The sequence below is a fragment of the Rattus rattus genome, chromosome 1, assembly GCF_011064425.1.
Source record: "Rattus rattus isolate New Zealand chromosome 1, Rrattus_CSIRO_v1, whole genome shotgun sequence".
NCBI lineage: Eukaryota > Metazoa > Chordata > Mammalia > Rodentia > Muridae > Rattus > Rattus rattus.
Genome location: NC_046154.1, coordinates 193,101,793 through 193,122,292, shown reverse-complemented (window position 1 = coordinate 193,122,292; position 20,500 = coordinate 193,101,793). Strand labels below are relative to the sequence as shown.

General features: G+C 41.6%; 1 pseudogene; it reads left to right on the top strand.

Moving 5' to 3' along the window:
* The first annotated feature begins 6,633 nt into the window (after positions 1-6,633).
* Positions 6,634-14,023, top strand: LOC116890017 (annotated as a pseudogene).
* Positions 14,024-20,500: the final 6,477 nt, after the last annotated feature.

Below are 20,500 nucleotides of genomic sequence, written 5' to 3'. Positions count from 1 at the left end.
GGCATTCTTCCTTTATTGTTATTGAAGACCAGCTTTTAGGCCGTGGTGGGTCTAATAGCAACGATGGGATTATTTCTTTATCTTCTGTATCTGTTGAGGCCTGTTTTTGGACCAATTATATGGTCAATTTTGGAGAAAGTACCATGAGGAGCTGAGAAGAAGGTATATCCTTTTGCTTTAGGGTAGAACGTTCTATAAATATCCGTTAAGTCCATTTGGCTCATGACTTCTCTTAGTCTGTCTACGTCTCTGTTTAATTTCTGTTTCCATGATCTGTCCATTGATGAGAGTGGGGTGTTGAAATCTCCTACTATTATTGTGTGAGGTGCAATGTGTGTTTTGAGCTTTAGTAAGGTTTCTTTTACGTATGTAGGTGCCTTTGTATTTGGGGCATAGATATTTAGGATTGAGAGTTCATCTTGGTGGATTTTTCCTTTGATGGACATGAAGTGTCCTTCCTTATCTTTTTGATGACTGTTAGTTGAAAATTGATTTCATTTGATATTAGAATGGCTACTCCAGCTTGCTTCTTCAGACCATTTGCTTGGAAAGTTGTTTCCCAGCCTTTCACTCTGAGGTAGTGTCTGTCTTTGTCTCTGAGGTGTGTTTCCTGTAGGCAGCAGAATGCAGGGTCCTCGTTGCGTATCCAGTTTGTTAATCTATGTCTTTTTATTGGGGAGTTGAGGCCATTGATATTGAGAGATATTAAGGAATAGTGATTATTGCTTCCTGTTATATTCATATTTGATGTGAGGTTGTGTTTGTGTGCTTTTCTTCTTTGTTTTGTTGCCAAGACGATTAGTTTCTTGCCTCTTCTTGGGTATAGCTTGCCTCCTTATGTTGGGCTTTACCATTTATTATCCTTTGTAGTGCTGGATTTGTAGAAAGATATTGTGTAAATTTGGTTTTGTCATGGAATATCTTGGTTTCTCCATCTATGTTAATTGAGAGTTTTGCAGGATACAGTTGCCTGGGCTGGCATTTGTGTTCTCTTAGGGTCTGTATGACATCAGTCCAGGATCTTCTGGCCTTCATAGTTTCTGGTAGAAGTCTGGTGTGATTCTGATAGGTCTGCTTTATATGTTACTTGACCTTTTTCCCTTACTGCTTTTAATATTCTTTCTTTATTTTGTGCGTTTGGTGTTTTGACTATTATGTGACAGGAGGTGTTTCTTTTCTGGTCCAATCTATTTGGAGTTCTGTAGGCTTCTTGTATGCCTATGGGCATCTTTTTTTAGGTTAGGAATTTTTCTTCTATGATTTTGTTGAAGATATTTACTGGTCCTTTGAGCTGGGAGTCTTCACTCTCTTCTATACCTATTATCCTTAGGTTTGATCTTCTCATTGAGTCCTGGATTTCCTGTATGTTTTGGACCAGTAGCTTTTTTCCGCTTTTACATTATCTTTGACAGTTGAGTCAATGATTTCTATGGAATCTTCTGCTCTGAGATTCTCTTCCATCTCTTGTATTCTGTTGGTGAAGCTTGTATCTACAGCTCCTTGTCTCTTCTTTGGTTTTCTATATCCAGGGTTATTTCCATGTGTTCTTTCTTGATTGTTCTATTTCCATTTTTTAATTCCTTCAACTGTTTGATTGTGTTTTCCTGGAATTCTTTCAGGGATTTTTATGATTCCTCTCTGTAGGCTTCTACTTGTTTATTAATGTTTTCCTGTGTGTTTCTCTAAGGGAGTTCTTCACGCCTTTTCTTGAAGTCCTCCAGCATCATGGTCAAATATGATTTTGAAACTAGATCTTGCTTTTCTGGTGTGTTTGGATATTCCATGCTTGTTTTGGTGGGAGAATTGGGCTCCGATGATGCCATGTAGTCTTGGTTTCTGTTGCTTGTGTTCCTGTGCTTGCCTCTCGCCATCAGATTATCTCTAGTGTTACTTTGTTCTGCTAATTCTGACAGTGGCTAGACTGTCCTATAAGCCTGTGTGTCAGGAGTGCTGTAGATCTGTTTTACTGTTTTCTTTCAGCCAGTTATGGGGACAGAGTGTTCTGCTTTCGTGTGTAGTTTTGTTCCTCTACAGGTCTTCAGCTGTTCCTGTGGGCCTGTGTCTTGAGTTCACCAGGCAGGTCACTTGCAGCAGCAAAGTTGGTCTTACCTGTGGTCCCGAGGCTCAAGTTCTCGTGGGGTGCTGCCCACGGCTCTCTGCAGTGGCAGCAACCAGGAAGATCTCTGCCTCTTCCGGGAGCCTCAGTGCACCAGGGTTTCAGATGGATTCTGGTGCTTTCCTCTGGAATCAGCAATGTGTGTAGAGAGCAGTCTCTTCTGGTTTCGCAGGCGTGTCTGCCTCTCTGAAGGTTTAGCTCTCCCTCCCACGGGATTTGGGTGCAGAGAACTGTTTATCCGGTCTGTTTCCTTCAGGTTCCGGCGGTGTCTCAGGCAGGGCTCCTGCCTCACCTGGGCCCTCTCCCACGGGAGCCCAGAGGCCTTATACAGTTTCCTCTTGGGCCAGGGATGTGGGCAGGTGTGGGCAGTGTTGGTGGTCTCTTCTACTCTGCAGCCTCAGGAGTGCCCACCTGACCAGGCGGTAAGGTATCTCTCCCACGGGTTCTGGGAGCAGAGAGCTGCTGCGGGCCGGGATCCGCAGGTGTGGGGCCTTGTGCTTTTCTAACCTAGTACTTGAGTATGTGTGTATGGTTCACATGCTTATATGCGTGTGCATGTGTGTGGAGGGCAGAGGTCAATGTTGGATGTCATTACTCTGCAACCCTCTACTTTGTCTTTTTGAGACAAGGGCTCTCCTTGGCTCGAAGCTTGCTGAATGGGCTAAGGCTGGATAGATAGCCATCCTATTACCTCTGTGTTTGAAAGTATTATAAGTATTTATATGCCTCCAAGTATTACAACAATGCACTGACATCCTGGCTATTTTGCATGAGTTATGGGAATTGAACACAGGTCCATGGGTTTTTGAGCCAGTCAACTTTACCGAATAAGCTATCTCTCTAGTCCTCCGATCTTTAAATGGAAAGAAAAATGCTCTCATGCAGGGGAACACAGGTTGAGTAGTTAAGCCTACAATGATGTGCCATTCAGACTCCTCTCACAAAAAGTCTTTCTGTTTCAGTTGGTGGGACACTGCCTATGGGCGGACCTCAAGTACCAGCTCAGCAGCAAAGAACAAGTCGTGTATCTAAAACTACCAACAGTGCCCGTCACCACCAGTGCTGCTCACCACCAGTGCCTGTTGCAAGTTTCCCATTTTGGCACAGCATAGAGCAGTGTGACAAACCTTGCTCACGTTGACCTACTTTGTAATGTGACCTCTTTCTCTGCCCAGCCCTACATTCCAAGAGTGCTATCTGCACACAACATTCCTTTTCAGAGTCAGCTTCCCAAAGAGCCTAACCCTGAGACACATTTAGTAGCTGGATGAATTCAATGAGGTATTGGTAATATGCCCCGATTTGAAAGGTGAAGCAGGCATGGATTTAGACCCTTTGTTTATAGACCATATGCCTCGTTAGTTGCATCAAATCTAGCTTTTAAAGTATCTTGTTTGAGAGGAGTAGCATGATAGAATTACTGTTAAATATTACTTAATGAATTCCACAAAAGTCTGTAACTTAAAAAAAATGTCATCTTTAGGGGCCACAGTTGAGAAGGCCTTGTGTTGGGGCTGTGACCTAATGGGTAAGAGTACTTCCTGCACAAACACAAGGAACTGCGTTTGGATCTTCAGTGCTCACACAAAAGTTAGGTATGGCCATAGACACGTGTGACTCTAGCTCTGCCCTTGGCAGAGACGAGGGGATCTCAGATGTTTGCTGCTCATCCATCTGAGCCAATAATGAGCTCTAGATTCAGTGAGAGACCTTGCCATGAGACTGACGGAGCATCACACCCGATGTCCCTTAGTCTCTGCACATTGTGTGTACCCACCACGTGCCTATCCTTCAGATGTATACAAGGAGAAGGGAGCAGACTTAACCTGCTTGCAAGGAAAAAAGACAAACATGGCAGATGGTAGCTAGAACAGCAGTATAGACACCATCAATGCTATATCTCGCATAACATAATCATTTACAGATAGAGAAAAAGATCTTAGAGATAAGAATAATGGGAATCTCCTATCCTGGTAGTGTGTGTGTGTGTGTGTGTGTGTGTGTGTGTGTGTATGTGTGTGTATGTGTGCATGTGTATGTGTGTGTATGTGTGTATGTGTGTGTATGTGTGTGTGTATGAATATTTGTATATGTACATGTGTAGGTCAGATATTGGTGTCCAGTATTCTCCTCAATCCCCCCCTCACCTTATTTTTTGAAAGAGGGTTTCTCCCTGAATTGGGAGTTTGCCAATTAGTTATATTGGCTAGCCAGTGAGCTCCAGGAATCCAACTGCCATTGCCTTCTTATCTAACAATTACAATTAGGTGCTGCTGTGCCAAGCTTTTACATGGGTGCTTGGGATCTGGTCAGTACATTGCCAAGGAAGCCATTTCTCCAACCCCGGAAACATCTCCTTTTTTTTTTTTTTTCAGAATTTTCAAATCTTTATTTTATTTTAGTACAGTTGACTTTTTAATCATGCAAAACCCTGTATCAGTTGGGTGTTGTGTACTTTCCATTACCTCGTCATTCATTTATACTCCAGCCAACACTCCTCCAATCCTTTACTTTAAGTATGAACACACAATTTAGAAAGTTGTTTCCAAGGATTGTGAGGCTTGGAAGAGATATATAGCCCTAACTAGTTTGGTCCTAGGAAGTCCCACTTCACTTACCTCATGGTTTGAGATCACCATGAGCCCTCAAACTAACAGAAAGAGAAAATGAGAGAAAAATAGAGAGTTTACTAACTGTTGATTATTTATTTCATGGGATTTGATTAGCTAAACTAAACCCTTCTATGCTTGAAATACCTAGGATAGTTTATATTTTCCTTATTTTTTTTATCTCTATTAAATTGGGTATTTCTTATTTACATTTCAAATATATTTCGCTTCCCCAGTTTCTGGGCCAACATCCCCTAACCCTCCAACTCCCCACTATATGGGTGTTCCCCCCCATCCTCCCCCCATTACCGCCCTCCCCCCAAGAATCCCGTTTTTATTTATCCATAATCAGGATTTCTTTGTTAAAGAGCTATTATTTGCAGATCGGTTTTCCTGACTAGCATGTGAATTCTTTAAGGGTATTGTGCTAGTTTGGAAACATTGAAACACAGACGTAAATGCACAGATTGTTCTGATTTGTTTTCAAGGAAACATATAGAGAATGCTTACGGGACGAGAGAGGAGGAATGAAGGAAAGGTTAAAACATTGCTCATTTTTCTTAGTTCTTTAAGTGGTCACTCCTTTGTCTCAGTACTGACCCTCGACTTCACAGGATCTGGGGAGTTTATATTATAAAGCATTTTATAAATGCTCTTCCAGGAGTTACTATTTGGGGGCCGTGGTGTTATAGCACCTGTGGTGTAGCAGGGCGTGTAGGCATAGGGCGTTGTTACTTTCCGGCACTTCTAGACTGCTGTGCTCTGGTCAAGTTGATTTGTAGAATACTCCTCAGGTTCAGGTAGTGGTTGGAACACAGTGCACTGGTGAGACTGGGTGAGGACAGGAGCTATCATTGGCCACTGCAGCCTGGATTGTTTCCTTGCTCAGGATCAGGTATGATAAATTGCATGTACGTATTCGTATTCACTGCGTCCTGACTTCCTTAAATCTGAGCCAAGCTGTCCTAAGTGGTTCTTGTATTCAAGGGTCCCGGACTCGGAGGCTGGAGAAGATAAATGTGCGGGCTCAGGTCATCTCTTGTTTCTGGCGGAGAGAACGGAGAGAAGGTGAAACACACTTAGGCTCAATTCTTAAAGATTAATTTAATACTCTGTTTTTCTGATAAGCTCCAAATTAAAGCTGGAAATTGCCTTGTGCAATTCAGCAAAGGTGCATGCACAAGAAGGGAGAGCAAGATTCTGATGAGGGTTTTATTTGCTGACACTTCTTAACAATTTATGTTCAAGTGCTATTTTGCTAATTAATGGCTGCTCAAGAAATGCCATGTGTCAGCAATGAATCACTTACTTTAGTCGCTCTTCCATGGTTCTATGGATAATGAACAAGGACAAGTCATATAATTAAAGCTGAAAATAGCCTGGCTTTGGGACAGAGGCCTGTCAATAGGGAAAGGATATATTTGTCAGTATCCATGCCAGACTGTGACCAGTTAAACTAGCCAATGGCATGAGAAAGGACTTCCCTGACACATGTCAGGACATCGAATAACCTAAGAGATGGCGGAGCTGGGGGGCCTAGCTTCAGGAACCTTTAAAAGCAGGGAGGAAAATAGGACTTTTTAATCTGTCCTCTGAATCGTTCCTTTGCTTCTTTTATTCCATCACACTATCTTTTCCGTGGGGCTGGGATGTGGACACTGACTTCTTCAGGAATGCAGCCAACATAGCATCTCTGTGCTAGACAGCAGGGACATCATCCTTTTCACTCTAGTTTGCAGTAGAGGAGTCCATTGCACCGGTAGTCATTGCCTGTGCAAGCTGATCAACTGTGAATAGAAAGCTATTTGGAATAGATTGCTACCCTGTTAAACATGCACACATTTCCCCCTTGTTATTGTTTCCTAAAATACAGCATGGCAATGGTTGATTTATGCCATATTAAGTGTTATGCCCGATGTAGATATGAGTCAAAGTGGGTAGGAAGATGTGTGAAAGTTCCATGCAGACGCTAGGCCATTTCATAGGAGGGACCTGAGCGTTGATTGTGTTTGGTGGTACTGAAGAACTTTGAAACAAAGCCCTGGTTGATGCAGAGGGAGGATTGTAGTCAGAGGGAACAATGCCTAGACTTGGGAAGGATATGATGGAAGAAGGCCCTAGATTTCAGAGCCACACGGTCTTGAGGGAACAATTCTCAGAATGGGCAGATGCCACTGTAGGCCAACAGGGACAAAGGTGGGCAAGCAGTCTTGATTGAAACTGCCATTGTCATTCTGGAAGAGAGAAAGCCTGGGGAACATGGCTAGGCAGGATGGCAGGATGGCAGGATGGCCTTGAACATGAATTGACCATCGGGTACACAGAGAGGAAGGGGTGGTCCAGATAAGTTCAGAGTGAGTAAGATGCTGATTCTAAGTCAGGGCACTGGGAAGACTGGAGCAGGGCTGGTCCGTTTGGAAGCAGAACGAGAATGAAGGAAAAAAAAGTATGTGATTAGCTGTAAATGCCAAGCATGGGAATGACAACGGAATTTGAGTTAGAGAATAATTTGAGTCAATAATAATGGTAACAACAACAAATACTTATTATAGCACGTATTCTCAGCCCAGGGCTACATACTGTAAGCACTTTATATAATTCTAATTTAGCCCTCATACCTACTCTACAAGTACAACCATCTCTGTATGTGTGTGTGCACGTATGTGTGTATGTGAATGTGTATGTGTGTATTTGTGTGTATGTGTATGTATGTGTGTATGTGAATATATGTGTGTATGTGAATGTATGTGTGTATGTGAATGTTTATGTGTGTGTGCATATGTGTGTATGTATGTGTATATATGTGTGTATATGTGTGTGTATGTTGTATGTGAATGTGTATGTGTGTATGCCTGTGCCTGTGTGTGTATGTGTGTATGTGAGTGTGTAGGTATGTGTGTGTGCCTGTGTGTGTATGTGTATGTGAATGTGTATGTGTGTATGTGTGTATGTGTGTATGTGCCTGTGCCTGTGCCTGTGTGTGTGTGTGTTTGTGTGTGTTTGTGTGTGTATAAGTGAATGTGAGTGTATGTGTATTCATGTACAGGTGTGTGCATCCTTGCATAAGCACAGGGGCCAGAGGAGGATTCCTGTTTTCTATCATTTTTCACTTTATTGTCTTGAGAGGGAGTCTAGCACTGAACATGAAACTTAGTATTTTTTGCCTCGGCAGTGGCCAATGAACTGCAGGCATCTTCCTTTATATAACCTGCCTCCGACTTTAGAGTTATAGACTTGTGAGCATGGGCACACCCAGGGTGTTAGCTAGGGTGCAACTCAGACCACACCTGGCACAGCAAGTGCTGCCGTGCACAGAGCCACCTTCCCAGTCCTTATTGTTTCAAAGAGATAGAACCCAAGTCTTACACAGGAAAGGCCATGCAGGCGAGGAGCAACAATCTACCTCTAAAGCCTGTGCTTTCCATCTTGATAACAGCTCAGGATGCCATGTCTTCTTTTTGGCATGATTGATGAATTTAGTTATTATAATTATAATTATAATTATAATTATAATTATTATTATTAATTTCATTTTTCTTTTTATATTTTTACACATAAGATTTTATTCCCTTCCTGGTCCACCCTCTGACTGTTCCACATCTCATACCTCCTTCCTGTCCCTCCTGTCTCCATGAGGATGTCACCACCCATCTCATCAGACCTCTAAACTCCCTGGGCCTCCAGTCTCTTGAGGGTTAGGTGCATCTTCTCTGACTGAACCCAGACCTGAGAGTCCTCTGCTGTATATGTGTCAGGGGCCTCATATCAGCTGGTGTATGCTGCCTGGTTGGTGATCCTGTGTCTCAGAGATCTTGGGGGTCCAGGTTAGTTGAGACTGCTGATCCTCCTACAGGGTCGCCCTCCTCCTCTGTTTCCCCCAGTTTTTCCCTAATTTAACCACAGGGGTCAGCAGCTTCTGTCCATTGATTGGGTGTAAATATCTGCAACTGACTTAGCTGCTTGTTGGGTCTTTCTGAGAGCAGTCATGCTAGGTCCCTTTTTGTGAGCCTTCCATAGCCTCAGTAATGGTGTCAGGCCCTGGAGCCTCCCCTTGAGCTAGATCCCCCTTTGAGCCTGTCTCCGGACCTTCTTTTCCTCAGGCTCGTCTCCATTTCCATCTCAGACAGGAACAATTATGGGTCAGAGTTTTGACTGTGGGATAGTAACCCCATCCCTCACTTGATGCCCTGCCTTTCTGCTGGAGGTGGGCTCTACAAGTTCCCTCTTCCCACTGCAGTGCATTTCATCTAGTGCCCCTCTCTCTGAGTCCTGAGAGTCTCTCACCTCCCAGGTCTCTGGTGCATTGTGGAGGGCCAATCTCCTACCTCCCAAGGCCGCCCGTTTCCACTCTTTCTGCTGGCCCTCAGGGCTTCAGTCCTTTTCTCCCACCCAATACCAGATCATGCCCCTGCTCCCATCCCCTTTCCCTTCTAGGTCCCTCCCGTCCCTCCCTGCCTTCCCATTGCTTTCTTCTCCCTCCCAAATGGGACTGAGATGTCCTCACTTGGACCCTTCAGCTTGTTGACCTTTTTGAGTTCAGTGGACTATATCTTGGGTATTTTGTATTTCTCTCTCTCTCTCTCTCTCTCTCTCTCTCTCTCTCTCTCTCATTCTCATTCTCTCTCTCATTCTCTCTCTCTCGTTCTCTCTCTCTCTCTCTCTCTCTCTCTCCTCTTTTTTTTTTTTTTTTTAATTTCCCGCTTATTAGTGAGTACATACTGTGCACTTCCTTTTGGGTCTGAGTTACTTCACTCAGGATGATATTTTCTAGTTCTATCCATTTGCCTGCAAAACTCTCCCCTTGATCGCTAATTCAGAAAATGCCTTACAGCTGGGTCTCATGGAGGCATTTCCTCAATGGAGGGTCCTTTCTCAGTGATAACTCCAGCATGTGTCAAGTTGACATACAAAACCAATCAGTACAGAAATGAAAGTAAATAGTTTCTGATTTCCAAAGAAGAAGAGGAGGAGGAGGAGGAGGAGGAGGAGGAGGAGGAGGAGGAGGAGGAGGAGGAGGAGGAGAAAGAAGAAGAAGAAGAAGAAGAAGAAGAAGAAGAACCCAGAAAACAAACAGACAAACAAAAAACAAAATCCCCAAAAACCTAACTTATCAAGGTCAGATATTTTCCTAAGGAAAAAATCATTTAAAATGTTGAAATTACCTACTTTAAAAAAAATCAAACATGGTAATCCTAAGACTTTTAAAAATAAATATAAAAGCACCAAAATATTCTTGTTTTAGGTTAATTAAAAGAAAGAGGTAAATAAAAGAAAACAGAAGGAATAAAGGAGAGCCAAAAAGAAATATGATTGAGAGAGAGAAGAGAAATGTATATTGGAGAGGTGAGAAGACAAAGATGAGATACATTGATTTAACTTGCCATATATATACTGTTCATATTAATAGTACACATCGAAACCACCATACAACCATCTATATCTAAAGGAATCTACATTTTATTACAGATACATTTTATTATTGTTCTTCTATTCATAATCGTAAAAAGTTGGAACCAGCCTGAACATCCATACATATGCTCAATATATTTTTAGACCCATTTTAGTTTGGAAAGTTTGAAGTAAATATGTCTATAATGTTGACCTTCAGGGATCCTTGTTTGTTTGGAATTTGACTCTACTAACTCTATTTTTGTTTTAGATTGGGTTTTACTGTGTAACCTAGGCTGGCTTTGACCTGACAGTCCTCTCTCAGCCTGCCAAGTGCCTATATTATAGACTTATTCCACTGAGTCTGGTTTATACACCACACTCTTACTGGGGTATGTGGAAGATCCAATATAGTGGAAATTTCCATATTGTAAAAGTATCAATATTTATATGTTCTTCCCATTAATTAATGAATTCAACAGACAGCCATTGAACATCTTCCATTTTCTGTACAGTAACCTAGGCTTTCCTGGGCATTTCAGTGAGACAGAGAGACATATATTTCTCTATATTGTGGTGCTGTCTCATCAACAAACAGGACACTCTCTTCTCCAAGCAATAGGTGGTGGATTTGAAATTTATGAGTTAACTGTGACCTGAACTTCTGCATATATGAATAGAACAACATCCACTCTGAGACTATGCAGAATGAAGTCAAACCTGGGAGCCAGGCTTACATGTTTAGATATTTGATGTATAGTCTCAGTTTAATCTAATTATAGCATCTCTATTATAATTTTTTCTGTCATGAGTCTTAGATCACATCCATGAAGGGACAGGAACCTTAAGCAAAGAGCAAGAACAAAATTTGATTATCATCTATTATACGACAGTCTAGCAGTATGCTTTCCCAGAACATTTCCAAGAAACATGTTGAAACCTAGACTATATTTTAAATTACTATTTTTAGATAGGTTTTTCTGTGTAATTGAAACTGCTCTTGAACTGGCAAAGTCATTTCCAATTATGCAGACCCTGCTTATTGTTGATAAAAGTCTATCTTATGTCATGAAATCGCTGGTGCCCGTAGTGTTAATTTTCTATAAAACGTTGAGGAGCAGAATTCAACAATCTAAATATATACTGAAGTGCTTGTGTTCTGCCTGACTTCCTGGGGAGATGTGAATAATTCTTTAGTTACCCCAAATAGGGCATTAATGACACACCAAAAAATTATTCTAGCCAAGTCTAGATTGGTGAGCCCATGAGCTTACTTAGTTGGGCTACTTACAGGAGCATCTATCGGGGCTTGTTTGGGGTAACAAGTGTGGTTGCAAGGTAAGTGCAGCATCAAAAACTCCACCCTAATGTGAATCCATGAAACACCTTACCTAGCTTGCAGAAAACTTCCTCAGAGAGTTTCCCATCCGCCAGCAACTGTTTAGTGCTTTTATCACCATGGGGAGGGGTGTCCCAAGTCTTGTTTCATGAGATTCCTCAGTCTTATGAACCTTCGTCCTCCTTCCAAAAGGGAATGTTTCAATTTAGAGGAGATAGCTACACAACTGGAGAATAGAGAAATTGTGAGAGCCCCAGGGTGTAGCTGTAACTGTGACTTCATTCACTGGACTAGATTTTTTTTTTTTTTTTGATTTAATATAGGGAGTCAGCGGAATGCTCTCTCACTGAAGCCTCCAGAGGCAACAAATTGCACCACCCTCTGTTTCCCGTCTTCTATATTGGTTTTGCCTGGAGCTAAATCCTAAAGGTGCCTGTGGCATTTGAAAATGCCAAATTTTCAACCTTCAAAGCAACTGTGGCTCTTGAATAGCTTACTGAAGTATGGGATACCATGGAGTGGCTCTGCAGGTCTGAGACACGCCAATGACTTTGATCATATTTTTTTAAGAAGCTAAAATGAACCCGTTATTACAAGTCTACTTAGACAATTTCTTTGAAATAGGCTATATGGATTGATTTAAACTTATTGACAATGCATTGCAGCTTTACTTGTTAATTTAAAGGACTATCTACTCGCCTCTCGGAAACCAGGTACTTTAATAGTTCGATTAGATGACCTTTTGCTCCTGCTGCTCTCTTCTGGCAACACATCAGAGTTCAAGTGCAAGGAAGTGCCAGTATTCCAAATCACAAGACTATGGCTTCCTAGTGAAATTCCCAGGTTAGCCCAGAGATGGCACAGCATTAATATTCAACTTATCTGACTCTGGTAAGATGTCTTGTCTCATGTCAGTAACAGAAACACAGCTATGATTTGTCCAGGAACATAAAAGTCATTAGAAATGGAATGATTTTTTACTTCTCTGATGGTCAGTTTCCATTATGGAAATCGTTAAGGTGTTTTCTGCAAACCTTGAACATAGAGCAACCACAGGACCCAGATACACCGCTCCTGGGAACATCTCCAAAGATTTCAAGCTCCATCACAGAGATACTCGCACATCAAGTTTACTGCTGTTCTACGTCCAGTAGAACTGGCCCTGGAACTGGCTTATATGTGTGGGAGCAGATGAATGGGTAGAGAAAACGTGGTACATATACACAATGGAATTTTATTCATCTGTAAAGAAAAATGAAATTGTGAAAATTTCAAGAAAATACATAGATCTAGGAAGTATAATATTAAGCAATCTGACTACAACCGAGTCATAAAAAACTTATGATTTCTTTTATGTATGTCTCCTAGATATACAACACACACACACACACACACACACACACACACACACACACACACACACACACACACACACCCTCTAGTTTTGAAAAGCCTGGGACTGCATGTTTGTTTATTTTTCATTCTGTTGATTGTAGAGTTTGATAATGTTGCCAGTTTCTATCTGATAGTGCCAAACTTTGTTTTACATTCCCTCATTCTTTCAACCATTTTAGGGGGAAATGCTAATTACCACGGGCTTAATAACAGTTTTGAACTGTACCAGAACACTGGGGTCTTACTAACACCCGTCAGCGAAGAAGTGTTCAGTTACTGTAATTCCATTCTTAAAATGCTTACGTCAATCCATAGCTATATCTATCTCTATATGGATACAAATGGGAGTAAGGCCTAAAAAAAAAAATCAGATTGTAGACCAAGAGATGGTGAAAAATAGTATTAAGGAAGTGTAAAAGATCGCATGTCACATGACAGTGGGAAGACTCTGGAGCGGAGAGACTCTATTAACATGCACTTTGTTAGAAAATGTCATACTGATACATAATAGTATAATACTTTGTGTGCAGATTAAATAATAATAATAATAATAATAATAATAATAATAATAATAATAATAATAATGCCTCTAGCTGCGTGTGTGCGCCTTATCTCAGTTGTTCTACTCAAGACGCCCTGAGTGTGAACTTTAGTCCCCCAGCACGGCCCCATTTCCACTCGGACAAGATTAGAGAAATGATCACAAATGAGGAAAACTCGCCAAACTGCAGGCCCAAGTGCGCATTGGTGGGGAAGGAACTGCTCGTAGAAAGAAGAAGGTGGTTCACAGAACAGGCACGGCAGACGATAAAAGACTGCAGTTCTCCTTAAAGAAGTTAGGGGTAAACAACGCCTCTGGTACTGAGGAGGCGAACATGTCTACAAAACAAGGAACAGTGATCCATTTTAACAACCCTAAAAGTTCAGGCGTCTCTGGCAGCAAACACCTTCCCCATGACAGGCCACGCTGAGACGAAGCAGCTGACAGAAATGTTTCCCAGCATCCTCAGCCAGCTTGGTGCAGACAGTCTGACTAGCTTAAGGAGACCGGCTGAAGCTCTGCCCAAACAATCTGTGGATGGGAAAGCACCACTTGCTCCTGGAGAGGAGGAAGATGACGAAGTTCCAGAGCTGGTGGAGAATTTTGATGAGGTTTCTAAGAACGAGGCAGACTGAACTGAAACAACTTCTGGAGAAGGTCAGTGACCCTGCAGAAGTTAGAGGAGCTGCTATTTTAGATCATGACTGCTTTTTAAAAAATATTTTTGATTTTGGATCTGATAAAATCTAGATCGCTAATATTTTTTAAGCCTACCACCACCCTCCCTGACACTGCAGCTCTTTTCAGTTTTTGCTTATACCTAATTCATTCTTTGTGGCAAATTAAGCTGAAGAAGCCTAGGAATAAAGTTTGGAAACGGTAATAAAATTATTTGCCTAGTTAAAAAAAATAAAAAAAGAATTGACCAAAGAGTGGAGTTGATAAGTGGATATTAGCCCAAAAGCTCGGATTACTCAAGATACAATCCACAGACCACATGAAGCTCAAGAAGAAGGACGACCAAAGTACACATGCTTTAGTCCTTCTTAGAAGGGGGAGCAAAAATATTCATAGGAGGAAATACAGAGACAAAGTTTGGAGTAGAAACTGAAGGAAAGGCCATCCAGAGACTGCCCAATCTGGGGATTCAGCCCTTATACAGACACCAAACCCAGACAACATTGCTGATGCCAAGAAGTGCATGCTGACAGGAGCCTGATATAGCTGTCTCCTGAGAGGCTCTGCCAGAACATGGCAAATACAGAGGCGAATGCTCACAGCCAACCATTGAACTGAGAATGGGCTCACCATTGGAGGAGTTAGAGAAAGGATTGAAGGAGCTGAAGAGGTTTGCAACCCCATAAGAACAACAATACCAACCAACCAGAGCTCCCAGGGACTAAACCACCATCCAAAGAGTACACATGGACAAACCAGACTACACATGGACAGACCCATGGCTCCAGCTGCATATGTAGCAGAGGATGGCCTTGTTGGGCATCAATGGGGAGAAGCCCTTGGTCCTGTCAAGGTTCAACCCCCCAGTGTAGGGGAATGTCAGGGCAGGGAGGGGAGAAAGGGTGGGTGGGTGGAGCACCCTCATAGAAGCAGGGGGAGGGGAGATAGGATAGGGAGTTTGTGGAGGGGTAACCAGGAAAGGGGATAACATTTGAAATGTAAATTAAAAAATATCCAATAAAAAAAGAAGAAGAAAAAAGAGTGGAGCTAATGATGGCAAATTAAAAGTATGTTTTATTGAAATAGATGGATTTGTAAGAACAAAGTCAGTTAAGAATCTCATACATTGGATTTTCTCGTGGTGGTAACTGCTACGACAATCAGTAGAGTTGAGCTTATGATTCATCCAGAATAGGATAAGAAGGAAGCTGTGGAGAGCTTTCAGTTGCACAGGTGTTTACAGAATAATCATTGTATAATGTGATAGCTCTTATGAACTCAGAGCACTGATACACATCTTTTCCGGACTATCATCATCCTATTTGCAAAATGGACAGACGCTATTTATTTATTTATTTTTTTTGCAAGAATTCAACTAAGCTGATGTGGGTGCCAGCTTCTTTGATTTTTTTTTTTTTGCTTTAAGAAAGTTGCATTAATGGAGAGCAATTATGGTAATTTGAATTAGGAATGAAATTATGGTAATTGAAAACTTCTGCGCTGACAGGTATTCGCGAGACCCCTGTGTTCTGGTGCAGTTCAAAACTGCTATTAAGCCTGTGGTAATTAGCATTTTCCCCCTTAAAATGGTTGAAAGAATGAGGGAATATAAAACAAAATTTGACAGTTTGAGAAGGGAACTGGCAACATTATCAAAACCTACAGTCAACAGAAAGAAACACAAACATACATGCAGTCTTGAGCTTTTCAAAAATAGAGAGGCAAAGGAAAATCAGCTTTGTTTGGGACAGTGGGGAGGCTTAGCATTTGTGTTGTGGACCTGCAGTATAGAACCATTTGCGACAGAAAAGTGCAGCATAGAAAGTCATTCTTGTTTTCTGGCTTTCGCTCTAAATCAAATAGTTGCAAATTCATGGTCTTTTTTCTTAAATTTATTGTCACACACACAATGTGTGTGTGTGTTTGTGTGTGTGTTTGTGTGTGTCTCTGTGTGTGTGTGTGTTTGTGTGTGTCTCTGTGTGTGTGTGTGTGTGTGTGTGTGTGTGTGTGCACGAGTGCAAGCATGCATGTTTGCTTCTGTGCACCTACATGTAGAGCTAAGAAAAAATGTTAGGTGTCTTTATGGCTCTGTGTCTGATTTTATGACATTTTTATTGCCTTTGAGAACCTCATATGTTGTTTTTTGATCATATTCATCTGTCCTTTGTCTTCTGCCAGACCGACGTCCCACTCTCTCACCCAACGAACTTTGCGTCTTGCTCTAATTTTAAAAACCCATCAAATCCAATTATTGTTGCCTACATGCTCATGGGTGTGGGGCCATTCACTAGAGCATATTAGTGCTATCAGAAGGCCACACACTTAAGTTAAACTAGCTGTCTTCCAGCAACTATGAATTACCAGTAGCTTACTCAGGTCATGGTAGGACTTTCTTATGCCCACCTTCTCCCTTCCATTTTGGGGGTTTTTCTGGCTTGAACTTGTGAACATCTTGGGTGTGCTGTCACAATTGCCAAGTTCATATGTGAAACTGCTCTATTGTTGTGGTAAATATTTAATATCCGTTGGGTGGTTTCTACCCTGCCGTAGATCATTTAGGTCCCAGATAAGAGGCACAAAACCTTTATGTTTATGATAAGCCTTAAAATACTAGAGCTGCGCAGATATCTACCCTCTATTAGTATCTACTTTCCTGTCAATAACCCTGAGTTATAACTTACCATGGTCCATCTGGGCCACTCTTACTACAATTGGCCAGATCTCATGGGGTAGCCATGGTGTCTTCTCCTTCTCCCCATCCTTCTCTTTTTTCTCCTCAGACACCTAGAGTCAGGAATCAAAACTCCACCTACCCCTTTTCTGCCCAACTATAAGCTGTGGGCATCTTTATTCAATCAATAGTTTTAAATTAAGGAACAAAGTTCCATAGCATCATTTGGTGTATGTGAGGGTTCCCTCATCTCTGAGGCAACTAGATCTTAGGGGCCAGTATTTAGCATTAAAATGCATAGCAAAAGACCAAATCTCAATCCCCTATTGTGTATAACCCCTGCCCCCCAAAATCCCCACATTGTTTCCTATATGGTCACCCACTGCTTCTGGCTCTCACAGTCTTTCTGTCCCGGTTCTGCAAAGATCCTTGTGCCTTGAGAGGAGGGCATGGGTCTTCCTTAGAGCCGAGGACTCCATAATCATTTAGTGCCTGCATCTTGACTAATTTTGGAATTCTTTGTTAGTCATCATCTACCGCTAAAAGAAGTTTGAGAGATGCACTGATCTATAGATACCCTGAAAAGTCATTAGGAATAGGTTTAATCCTGTGCTCAATTGGCACAGTAATAGTAGTGAATTCTTCTCTAACCCATGACTTGTTTAGTGATAGGTTCTTAACCTCAGTAGCTGTTCAGGATAAGAGTTCCATCTTGTGGAGTTCCATCAATCAAACAGTAACTGGTTACTTCTATAACATGCAGGCTATTGTTAGACCAGTAGGAATATCTTGCCAGGTAGAACATTATTGCAGGCTTCAGGGTTCACAACTGAGTAAGACTGATAATTTCTTTTCTCCTTCAGTAGCATGCATAGGTAGGAAAGCTAGCCAGTAGGGATGAGGCTTCCAGAGCAATGTCAGCTTGATTTCTCCATGTTCTATGACTCAAGCATGTGGTTTCTTTAGTAATAGACTCTTGTCGTTAAGTTCGGCCGGGTAACCCACAGCAAATAGTTTGTAATGTTGCATGTCTATGGGGTATCATTTGTAAACCATTCCAATAACACTAACTCATTCCTGACACTTTTATTTTTTATTTTTTAGCCTGCGGTATCTGTTTACCCAGTTAAAGGGTTAACTAAATGTGGACGTTTTATTTATGTTATTTTATTTTAGGAAGCTTCTGCAGTAGTAGTTTTCCATGTGATGTCTTCAGAACATCTCTGGTGTTATTTACTGTGTTCCCTCCTAAATGTTGCTTTCCCACCCTGTCACATTTAACCCCTCGTGTTCCATTATTCTCTTTCCCCTCTTTGTAGCACTGTGCTCTATTTTCCCCTCTCTTGAAATAACCCCTTACAGATGGCCTCTTACTAATTTCCTAATCTCCGTGTATTACAGATAAAACACACACATATAAAAATTCAAAAGGAACAAAGAAAAAACATGATGCTTGTCTTTCTGAGTCTGGGTCACCTCGCTCAGAACGGTTATTTCCAGCTCCATTCCTCCATCTGTAGATTTTATAATTTCATCTCTATTATGCTGGTTAACAGTCCCCTGTGAAAATGTATCATATTTATGATGTTTATGATTTATCATATATTGTATTATATATATGAATATGATTTATCAGTAGGTGGACATATCTTAGCTGTTCCTATCTCCTGACTACCTTGGATAGAGCAACAGTGAATGTGGCTGAGCATGTGTCCCCACAGTTGCATGCAGAGTCTTTTGGGTATATGCCTAAGAACGGTGTAAGAGATGGATCATAAGGTAGATCTATTTCTGGCTTTCTGAGGGACAGCCACACTGACTGCCGTCCCGGCTGCACCAGTTTATAGTCTCACCAGCAACGAGCAGGTGCTTTGCTTTCCCCACGTCCACACCAGCATCTGCTACCGTTTGTGGTTTTGGTCTTGGCCATCTGACTGGGGTAGGTTGAAATCTCAAATTAGTTTTAATTTGCATTCCCTTGATGACTAAGGAGGTTGAACCTATTTTCAAAGTATTTCTCAGTCGCTTGTACTTCATCTTTTGGGAACTCTCTGTGTGGTTCCATGCCCCATTTTTTTTCGGAGCTGGGGACTGAACCCAGGGCCTTGCACTTGCTAGGCAAGTGCTCTACCACTGAGCTAAATCCCCAACCCCTCCATGCCCCATTTTTAAACTGAGGTTTGTATTGTTGCAAGAAAGTTCACGCTGTCTCCTCCTGTTCGGGATACTGCCTGATGTCTTAGCTAAAACAGTAAGACAGGAGAAGGAAGTGAAGGGGGATCCAGAGAGGAAAGGAGTTGTCCAAGTATCTTCATTTGCATATTATAAATTATATACATAAAAGATCCTCGAGACTACTGGAAAACGTTTACAGTTGACAGACACATTGAATGAAGTAGGAGGATGCAGAATCAATGCCCAACAGTCAGTATATTTTCCATATACAAATGACTAACTTATGGAAACAGAAATCAGGCAAACTATTCTTTCTCTAACAGCCTAAAAATCTCAGAAGTAATCTAACGAAGGCCATTACAGACAGCAGAATGGAAATGGAAAAAGATCCTTGAGAATGGAAAGATCTCTCATGCTCATGGATTGCTACTGATGGAGACTCAGTGGATTACTCATGGAAATATCAGCACACTTCTTTAAAAAAGTGGAGAAACAGTCTTCACTTTAATTTGGAAATATGCATGACCCAAGATAGCCAAGTGAATCCTGAACAATGAAATACTGCTGGAGATCTCACCATCTCAGATTTTAAATTAGACTTCAGAGCTATGGTTATAAAAACAATGCTATTGGCATAAAAGCAGAACAGACTCATCGACTAATGAAATGGAACCGAGGATCCACATATAAGAAAGCCTCCATTTCTACAGCCATCTGGTTTTTGGCAAAAAGCCTTCTTTACACACGTTGGACATATATTTGAGAAATGACAACATCCTCAATGTGCTGGTCAAAGTGGATCACAACATGTAGAAGAATGAAGCTGGATCTTTATCTCTCACCTGGTGCAGAGCTCAAATGGGTCAAGGACATCAACATAAGATGTGATATCCTGAATCAGAGAGAAGAGAAAACAGACTATGCTTGAACTTGTAGGCACGGGAAACAATTTTCTGAATAGTACTTCATCAGAGCAGGCCTAAAGATGAACCATTGATAAGTGGTGCCTCAGGAATCTTAAGTTTCCACATAGTAAAATACACCATTACTTGAGTGAAGAGGCAGCCCACACAATGGGGAAATATTTACAACTACACATATGACTGAGGGTTAGTGTCTAGTCTAGATAGAGTGTTCCACTTGTTGTTGTTGTTGTTTTTGAGACAGGTTCTCTTGCAGAGTGCAGAACACTCTGTTTCAACTGGACTGGATATTTAGTGAGCTCTCAGGATCCATCTGTTTCTACTCCTCGGTGTTGGCATGTGTAGATCTTTCTGACTTGTAACTGGGTGTCAGGTTTGAACTCAAGACTTACTGGTTTCTCAGAAAGGACTTTTTCTCAGCCATCTCCTGAGCCTTCTAGCTTAACTCTTTTTTTTTGGGGGGTCTTTCTATGTAGTCCTGGCTGTTCTGGCACCTGCTGTATAGACTAGACTGGCCTCAAACGCAGGGAGATTCCCTCCCGAGTTAAACAAATGCTTTAGAGAATATTTATTGACTTTTTTTTTTTTTGTGAACACATTCAAATGTTTCTGTAGGGTAAGTTCTCAGATGTAAAGGGTGACACACTTCAAATTTTCTTTCTCTC